This window comes from Cryptomeria japonica, chromosome 8, assembly GCF_030272615.1.
Source record: "Cryptomeria japonica chromosome 8, Sugi_1.0, whole genome shotgun sequence".
NCBI lineage: Eukaryota > Viridiplantae > Streptophyta > Pinopsida > Cupressales > Cupressaceae > Cryptomeria > Cryptomeria japonica.
In genome coordinates, this window is record NC_081412.1 from 94,310,958 (window position 1) to 94,320,487 (window position 9,530).

Sequence of the window (9,530 nt, forward strand, 5' to 3'; positions counted from 1 at the left end):
CCATATAACTGGGATTTAGGACCAACAACACATATCATTTCCTTAGGAGTGATTTCATATGACGGAATCAGCAGGTTGTCTACCAGGAATTCATAGCAGGTCTCATTTTGTGGTAGATCAATGAGCAAAGCAATTGTAGCCATGGCATCTGCAGCGCGATTCTGTTCTCTTGGTATCTGCTCAAACTCTATCTTTGCAAAATGTTGTTTCAGCTCATCTACCAGTTGTTTGTAAGGCATTAGCTTTTCATCTTTTGTTTGATAATCATCAGTTGCTTGATGGATGACAAGTTGAGAATCCCCAAAAACACGAAGTTCTTGGATCTTCCATTGAACTGCAATTCTTAACCCAGTTGTTAATGCCTCGTATTCCGCTATATTGTTGGTGCAAGGAAATGACAAGCGGTATGATTTTGGTATAGAATCGCCTTGAGGAGTTATAAAGAGTATACCCGCTCCTGCCCCGTGCTGTGTGTATGAGCCGTCAAAATATAATTGCCATGGCTTTGCAGGTGATATTGTTAGAATGGACTCATCTGGAAATTCTGACTGTAGAGGAGCATCATCTATCATGGGAGCATCTGCCAGTTGATCTGCAATTGCTTGTCCTTTTATAGCTTTTTTGTCCACGTATTCAATGTCGAATTCACTCAAAATCATTACCCACTTGGCCAGCCGCCCAGTAAGTGTAGCTTTGTTGAGAAGATATTTTAGTGGATCGATTCTGGCAATCAACTTAGTCTTGTGAGTGAGCATATAATGTCGTAACTTCTGTGAAGCAAAGACCATAGCGAGACATGCACGCTCGATCGGTGTGTAGTTTAGCTCATATCCCACCAATGTGCGACTGATATAGTAGACTGCTTTTTCCTTGCCGTTAGGTATTTGTTGTGCTAGGAGTGCCCCCAGTGCCGTTGGAGTAGCTGATATGTAAAGTAGCAATGGTTGATCGGGAATTGGTGGCATCAAGACTGGTGGGTTCAAAAGATAGTCTTTGAGCGTCTGAAAAGCCTGTTGACAGTTCTCATCCCATTTGAACTTGATGTTTTTGTGTAGCAGGTGCTGGAAAGGATTACACTTATCTACAAGTTGTGCTATGAATCTTCGTATGGACTGGAGTCTCCCTTGTAAAGATCGAAGTTGACTAATATTCTTGGGTGGCGGCATGTCCAAGATAGCCTTGACTTTTGCTGGATCCGCTTCAATTCCTCTTTTAGACACAATGAATCCTAGGAGCTTCCTGGAGGTTACTCCAAAGACACATTTCTTTGGGTTTAATCTTACCTTGTATTTTTCTAGCCGATCAAAGACAACTGAAAGGATGTTCAAGTGTGTATCTCTGTCTATTGATTTTCCCAAAAGATCGTCAACATAATCTTCCACGGTTATGTGCATGAGATCATGAAAGATAGTAGTCATCGCTCTTTGATAAGTAGCGCCTGCATTTTTCAACCCAAAGGGCATGACATTCCAACAGAAGGTTCCCCATGGACAAGTGAATGATGTTTTACGTTGATCTTCAGGTGCAATCCTGATCTGATTATATCCAGAAAATCCGTCCATTAAAGATAACATTTCATGGCCTGCTGTGAGATCAACGATCAAGTCAATATTTGGTAATGGGAAGTCATCCTTTGGACAAGCTTTGTTGATGTCTCTGAAATTTGTGCATATTCGGATGCTGCGATCCGGTTTGCTGACAGGTACTAAATTGGAAATCCATTCAGGATAATCAATTGGGCGTATGAATCTGACATCCAATAATTTCTCTAGCTCTGCCTTGACTAGCAATGCCACTTGTGGATGCATTTTCCTTAATTTCTGCTTTACTGGTTTTGCCCCCGGTTTGACTGTTAAATGATGCATCACCAAATCTGGGTCTAGCCCAGGCATATCCGCGTAAGACCATGCGAAGTTGATTTGTCGTCCCTTAAAGAAGCTTATGAATTTTGCTCTCTCAGCCTCTGTCAATGATTGAGCCAAAAATATGTTGTGTGGAACCTCTGCTGTACCAATGTTTGTCTTTATAGTCTCCTCTACCAACATGGATGATTTTTCCTCGTATGATGCTGGGAGAATGTCGAGCCTTCAATCTTCGGGTGCCTCAGAGAGGTTTTCACCCTCAGATACGTCCTTTCTTTTTATTTTTTTGGAGTCAGATAGCGCCACAGTGTGGTTTTCGCCATAAGACCCTTGTTTTGTTTTTATTTTCACATTTTTGCGACTAGAAGGCCCGACACCCTCACCAAAGTATGCTATGTTGTTGAGCTCTATGGCGTATCCTGCTTTGTGGTCTCCAGAGGGAAGATCATCTCGAATGCCAAGGTAGTCGATAATAGCTTCGTCATTTTCAAATGTATCAAATTGTGCTGGTCCTTCATGATCCCAGTCAATGAGTTGAGGATGAACAAGGGGAAGGTCATTAGTGTTCTCAAAGTTTGCTGGACGAAGAGTGAAGATGTGGTTATATTTAGGTATGTCAAGGTAATCATCGAGGTCATCGATGGCACTCTCCTCATCAGTTTCAATCGTGAGCGAATCCAAATTGTCATCACTAGTAGAGCCTTCTGGGACAAGTGTCCTCATCCTATGTGATTTTGACCTAGGACCTTGAAACGAAGCTTGTGCGGGATCCTTATGGGTTGGTTCTTGACCAACTCTAAACTTTTTGTAAAATTCCTCCTCCTCTGTAGGTTCATCTGGCTCTCTGAATGTCTCGGTGAGCTCATAGTCACTGGAGGATTTGTTCGAACCCCACTCCCACTCATTAGAATCTGTGGAAGGATAATCCTCTTGTTGAACTTCGGCAACTTTGATTCGCCATACCTCTTTTGTTCTTTTATTATGTAGTCTGGGATTCAGAAAACCAAGCCCCTTGGAGCGTTCCCTTCTTGTAGTTAGCTCAGGTTGTAAGGGCTCCATGACACCTTCTTTGCGTAGTCCGAGAGGGCTTTTTCCATCATACCCAAATCTTTGCAAAATTTTGAAGCCTTTGCCACAGTTCTCACAGGGTATAATAATCTGATCATGTGTATCCTCTTCAACGTCCTTATAGAGCATTTTATATAAATTTTCTTCTTCTAGTTCACCCCATTTTTGAAAGATGGTAGGATCCCATTTGAGTATCATGATGGAGATTTGCTTGTTAGGATGTGGCCTCCCATATTCCTTGGGAGAGGTCATGACTTGTCGTAAAAACATTGTCTGATTCAGAGTGTATTCTCCCATGCCTTTTTCTTGAAACTTGGCTCTAAGTTCACCTTGTTTGGATGTCGAGGGTTTTAATGACTCAGGATCAATGTATGCCGAAGAAGGAGTAGCCTCGCTGGGGATGATAGTCTCAGTATGTGATCTCAAGTTATTACAATATATGAATGGATTTGGATCACCATTGATGGTCACTTCAACTTCATTGTGAGGAAACTTAATGCACTGATGGTATGTTGATGGGACTGCCCTCATTTCATGAATCCACGGACGTCCTCGCAATATGTTATACGTGAGATCTAGATCTAGGACTTGACAAACCACATCCTTTGTAACTGGCCCTATTCTTAGCGGTAAGGTGACTGTGCCCTTGGACGAGCGCTCTTCATCTTCATAAGCCTTGATGGTGATTTGGTTTGTAGCATTCACAGCCTTGTCAGAATATCCCAATTGTCTTATGGTACTCAAGGTACAAATATTAAGACCTTCTCCTCCATCTATCAGGACTCGCTTTATTCTATGTTTATGTATGAAGGCTTCAACATGTAGAGGTACATTATGTGGCTGACTTATGGAGGCGTCATCGGCTTCTGTAAATGTGAGGGAGTGTGGAACGGATAGGTATCCCACCATGGCTTGAAATTGGTCCACGTTTAGATCAGTAGGGACGGCAGTATCTCTCAAGATTTTGTCAAGGATAGCTTTATGTGCAGGAGATATATGTAAGAGCTCAAGGATTGAAATGAGCGCGGGTGTCTTCCCTAACTGTTCTACAAGGTCATACTCAGGCTTGGTTGATGAAGAAGCGGTGTTTTTAGTTGAAGCACCTGGCAAAGTAATTTTACCTCGACGAGTTATAACATGACATTCAGAGGTAGATTCGGACGAGGATCCCACACCTTTTAGGACAATTTTGGGTCTCTGAGAGGGATTCTCAGGATTTTTGTTTTTGATAGTAATGGTAGAGATATGATTGTCCATTGAGATGTGATTGATAGTAGAATCATAATTGTAAGGTGCTCTAGTGTAATTGGCTTGATCCTCTGTGACTTTGCCTTTTCCTTTGTCATGTTTTGGGAATGGTTCCTTAAACATCTCATGCTCTTGATTAGATGAATGTCCCTCAATCTCTATATCTCCTCTGTCAATGAGATCTTGCACAATGTTTTTCAATCGATGGCAATTACCTGTCTTGTGACCCTTGCTCTTATGAAACTCACAATACTCATCATCATTCCACCAATTTGGTTTTACCTTTGGTTCATAAGGAGGAAAATCTGGAACTGTAATTACTTTGTTTGCTACAAGCTTTTTGAATACTGATTCAAGTGGTTCCCCCAATGGAGTGTACTTCCTTCGAGGTTTTGAAGTTGTTTGGTTGTTCACCTGATTGTTGGTAGAACTTGATCCAGAAAAGATGAACTTTGGTCTCACTGTATTGGCATCAACAACACCATCATTAACTGTGTTCTTGTTCTTGTTCCAAAATTTTGGTTTGTCCTTTCCTTTAAAGTCCTCTTTGTTTTCTTTGAATATCTTAATGACTCCTTGTTCAATTAAGACCTTTTCTGTTGCTAGGCCCTTTTCAATGACATCCTTGAATGTAGACAAACAAGCTTTCCTGAGATCATATCCAATAGCCTTGTTAACATTTTGTGTGAACATTTCTACCATTTGTTTCTGTGGGATTTCGCAAGAGCATCTGCTAGCTAAATTTCTCCATCTCTATAAAAATGTTGCGAAAGATTCTCCTTCCTTTTGTTTCGTATTGCACAAGGTAGTAACTGAGACATCTGTTTCAATGTTGTAAGAGAAATGCTGAATGAATGCCTCTGCCAAGTCGCCCCATGACTTAATACCAGGAGGTAATTGAGAAAACCATTCCATAGCTTGATCTCCTAAGCTCTGTGGGAACAACCTCATTAAGTATGTTTCTTCTGCCGCTACCTCAATGCAAGCTATGAAGAATTGTCTTATGTGTGCCTTGGGGTCTCCTCTCCCTCTATATTTGTCAAATTTTGGCGTTACAAAGTGTGGAGGAAATGGAGGCATTGGAATGCTCTTATCGAAGGGATAAGGACATATATCTCTCATAGTGTATGTAGGTTTTGGTGTACTCATGTCCTCCATTTTCTTTTGTAGATCTCTAATTTGTTGCTCCAAATTATTCTTGGGAGGAGATGGATTTCTTGTAGCATACCCCATGTTTGAAATGCCCATTTGAGGAGGAGCTTGTTGCATGTATGGATGATACTGATCGTAGACATGTCCATATGGAGGTCTATATTATTGCGACATATATGGAGCACTTGGCATAACTTCTTGTTGAGGGACCCCATATCTATTTTGTGCATATATACCATATTCAATAGGCCTTTCATTTTCCATTGTGTTGCCCCCAATTTTGACATGAGGTCTCCTTGTGTCAAAATTTTGAGGATGTCGTTGAGTATCCACTTGTCTTGATTGATCCATACCTTGAGCATGTGTTTGAGCATAAGGCCTCCATGATGGTCTTTGAGTGTAAGTATCATATGTTTGAGCTTGTGTATGTGGGATTGCTGGCTTTTGAAGCAAAGCTGATGGTGACTCAGGCATCATATTATTCGGTCCTCTATTTCCTCCACTATTTGGTCTCCTTTGATCCATGTTAGGTTGAGTTTGTTGTGAGGGTCGACTTTCCATAAGTTGAGATAAGTCAAAATCATGCGGTATTTTAGCTCCACTTTGTGCCATCATGTTTAAAAAGTATTGACGATCTCTCCTCATTATCTCTTCAACCAATCTATTGAATTGAGGATCCATTATGGATTCTTGTATGCCTGCTGATAGTATTGAAGAGTTGTCCACTGTGTCATTGTGTGTAGCATTGTTGTTTATAGTGTTTGCGCTTTCCACATTTGGATTGTGTCTATAAACATTCATGTCTGGTAATGTAGTGTGCTCAGGATTGTAGAATAGATCATTGTCATACTCATAAGAACTCATGTTTACGGATTCTTGAGCTTCTTTAGCTATTCTCCTAGATTTTTGAAGGCGGGTTTCAACCATGAACTAGGTGTTAGACCAAGATGTGAGAAACTAGATGAAGAATGAAAAAGTATGGAAGACCAAGAGTTGTATGGAGTGTAAGTGAATCTTGAGGTGTACTTGCAATATCCAAAGTGTAAGACCAAGTATGTAAGTAGTAGAGTAGGTGTGACTTCCAAAGAGAGGATAGTTTCTCTTGATGAGGTAAGCTGACCTTGACTCTAAGTAAAACCAAATGAGACCCAAAGGTAAGAAACCTTGATGAGGGACCACTTAGCAAAGTGTAGTTGTATGTAGTGTGTTGGCAAAGTATGATGAGGACAAGCAAGTGACCTTTTGACTCAAGTTTAGACAATTGTGAATGTAAAATGAGATGTGAAGCAATGATGGACTGTGTGAAACCTTAGAACAGGCTGAATGCTAGATGAAACCTGAAGAGACAACCTAAGAAGCTCAAGTATGCCGAAACTGATTTTTTTTTTGTTTGCTTGACTGTTAAAGTTTTCAAATCCTGACACAGACGCCTCTGTATACTTCACAGACGCGCTTATCTGACACAGACGCCTCTCTGTTTGACACAGACGCTGATAAAAACACAGACGCTATTCTGTACTTCACAGACGCGCTTATCCGATGCAGACGCGGTTTGAACAGACACAGACGCGTTTCTGTAACCTTAGTGCAATTTTTCCTATCTGTGAAGTTGTTTTGTTGTGACCAAATCTGATTTTTCGACTGTTTTTCGTGACAAGAGGACACAATGTTGATGACTCAATGTTTGCAAACTGTTTAGACTCCAAAAGTGTGTTGTTTGATGTAAAAAGTTTTTGCATACACTTGAAGACACAAAAGACACAATGTTTTGTTGTTTTGTCTTGAATGTTTGAGTGTTTAGCATAAGACAAGCACAAATCTTAGGGCTGGCCAAGACAATAGTTGTTGATCCCACATAGGGTTTTACCCCCGAGGCTACGCTATTCAGAGCAGATACTTAGATGCTTGACCTCACTGGCTCCACCCTCGGCACTCACTTCTCGGGTCAACCAAGCATCAGTCCCCATGAAAACTCCCCATGGCAAACTTTGTATCTCTACTAAGAACCGTATGTGTGTGGGCCGCTACCAGAGGTCCGACCTCCTGCCTCAACAACTAGAAGGATTTGGGCATCTAAACCAAAGAGGTGCTAGTAAGGGCATCCACTCGTGTGGCCATACATGCGGCACTTTTAGCTCTGTAAATACAGAAGGCTCCCAGCTGGTAGGGGTTACGCCCTACAAATGATCAAATAAATTTGATCAAACAGGTTTATGGGGAGACATAGTGTCGGTATGAACTAATCAGCACACGTTATTCATAGTTTTCACCATGAATACATTTGATTATAGTGGTTTGGATGAGGTGGGTTTTCCTCGCTACCACTTGGGTCGTTCTCTTCTCACTAGTAGTCCTAATGACCACACAGGAAGACAGGCCCTCTAAAGATTAAACAAAAAGAGCCTATTGCTCAAGACACAAAAGATAATGATTCAATTTTAGTGCACCAATTGAAGTGTTTGCTAAGCTATGAAAAACAAGGCACACAACAAAATTACAAAACCCTAGCCAAGGCCCTGCAACAAAATTGTTAGTAGTTTGGGTTGTTTCAAATGATAACCCCTTCCTGCAAGCACACAAGTTAGGTAAATTTTAGAAAACCCAAAAGACTTTGTGAAAAGGGGCCTTCAACAAAAATGTTTTTTTTTGCCTCCAAAGCAAGCTGCACAAACCAGGTTAGCTAGATCTGCAAGGGTTAGCCGAAAATAAACCAAATCTGAAACCCTAAGTACAAAATCCGAAAACCCGAATCTTAGAAAAATTGAAATTGCAAAACAAAAAGCACAGACGCCTCTATACCAGACACAGACGCGTCTGTATGACACAGACGCGGTTCTGTTATGCACAGACGCGCTCAGAGATCACAGACGCTGTTAAATGACGCAGACGCGGTCCGATGCAGCGCAGACACGGTTAGGAGTCACAGACGCACCTTTCGGAAACCTGCAAAAATAAAAATTGACAGAAACACAGACGCGATTCCCTCTATCACAGACGCTTCTGAAACACAAAAACGCGATCCAAACACTCTTAGACGCGGAAAAAACCTAAAATATCGTCAAAATTGTCCGATCTGCAACTTCAAAAATGCAAAATCTGCAACAAAATTGTTAAATGCAAAGGGACAAGAGTCCCACTGGGTGTGCCAAAATGTTTATGGTGAAAATGGATAACAATAATAACAACAATATTGAAAGGCTAAATGAATCCAACCATAAAACCCTAGCCTAACAATCAACAAAGATCCACCATAACATATGAAGATAACCTAAGACAATGCAAAATAACTCAAAATCACAAAGATTATACCATCACATGTCCAATAGGGTTTTGATCTCCATTCTTCCTATCTCCATTGATCTTGCTTGATATATTTGCTCTCAGATTTTTATATGCACAAGAGCTCAACAAAGAACGGAATGTGGTTGCAAGTAGGATCGTAGTGTAGTCAATTGCATAAAAGATCATTAGCATGTGTCATTAGGGTCTGACAATGAAGAAAGCATCTCCTTAAATAGAAGACACAATAGGAAATGGAGGATTAAGATTGAGAGGTGTAAAAAGGAGGTCGGCTAGGATTAGAGGGTAGGTAAAGGAAATAATAAAATAATGAAAGGGGTAGGTAGTGTATGAATTAAGAGATGAATGACATGTGTCATGGGTAGAAAAAGCTAATGAATTAATTAAATAAATAAAGATTTATTTAATTAATAGAAGAAGTAGGATAATTAAATAAATAAAAATATTTATTTAATTTAGGAAAAGGATAATTTAAATAAATAAATGTATTTATTTAAATGAGAAATAAGGCTAGAAGAGGATAAATGAATTAATTAAATAAATAAAGATTTATTTAATTAATAGAAGAATTAGGCTTAGATAATTAAATAAATAAAATATTTATTTAATTAGACATGACAATTTTAGGTGTCTACAAGTGGCATTCATTTGACTCACTTTTATCACCTAGCATGACACAACTTTTTATTTTTTTAATTTTTTTTGTTGTTTAAGCTCCGTAAGGTGTTGGTGGTTTAGGAATCACCCAACATAACACAAATTTATAGCAAGTAGAATTCATAGACATGATTTTTTCATAAATCATCATCTAGCAAAATAAAAGTTGTTAGTCCCATAGGGGCTTTGTAATGTGTATGAACCCTGATGATAAAGAAACCTAGTGCTAGAGCTATGTACTCA